The sequence below is a fragment of the Penaeus monodon genome, chromosome 28 (assembly GCF_015228065.2).
Source record: "Penaeus monodon isolate SGIC_2016 chromosome 28, NSTDA_Pmon_1, whole genome shotgun sequence".
Lineage (NCBI taxonomy): Eukaryota > Metazoa > Arthropoda > Malacostraca > Decapoda > Penaeidae > Penaeus > Penaeus monodon.
The window spans coordinates 11504-11983 of NC_051413.1; the positions used below are offsets into that span (position 1 = coordinate 11504).

At 30.6% G+C, this 480-nt stretch overlaps 1 protein-coding gene across 1 annotated transcript in view; it reads left to right on the forward strand.

Moving 5' to 3' along the window:
- Positions 1-480, forward strand: part of LOC119591237 (cold and drought-regulated protein CORA-like) — a gene marked incomplete at its 5' end in the record, with an annotated part of 3021 nt that overhangs the window by 2280 nt on the left and 261 nt on the right. The gene's annotated exons all lie outside the window — the stretch shown is intronic.

The window sequence follows — 480 nt, forward strand, 5'->3', positions numbered from 1 at the left end:
CCCACACCCCCAAAAACTCACCAAAACCCCCACAATACGCGTTTTCTTACATTAAGACTTTATTTTAGGGTAATACCATTGTTGAATTATGTATTTTAAATGTTATCAAGGGTGACGAAACGATTCCAAAAAATTTGGGAAATAGGACATTTTTATAAAAAAAATAACCTACAAAAAAGTCTTATTTTTGTTTAAAATATTTTCTCCATGCTCGGGGAAAGAAGGATGCGGTTGAGTGTTTATATAAAATAAAAATATCCCAAAAATATAAAAGACGGGGGAAATAAGCTATAAAGACTTTGCGATGTTGTTAAACCTCTTGTTAGTTTTTTTCCTATATAAAAAATGCTTAGATTTAGACCAGAAGGAAAGTGGTTGAATATTTTATATAAAATGGGGAAAAGGGACTTATTTTAAGAGGTTTTTATTTTCGTTTAAAAATTCCTCCAAACCTCCCATCCCCGTAATGATAATAACTTT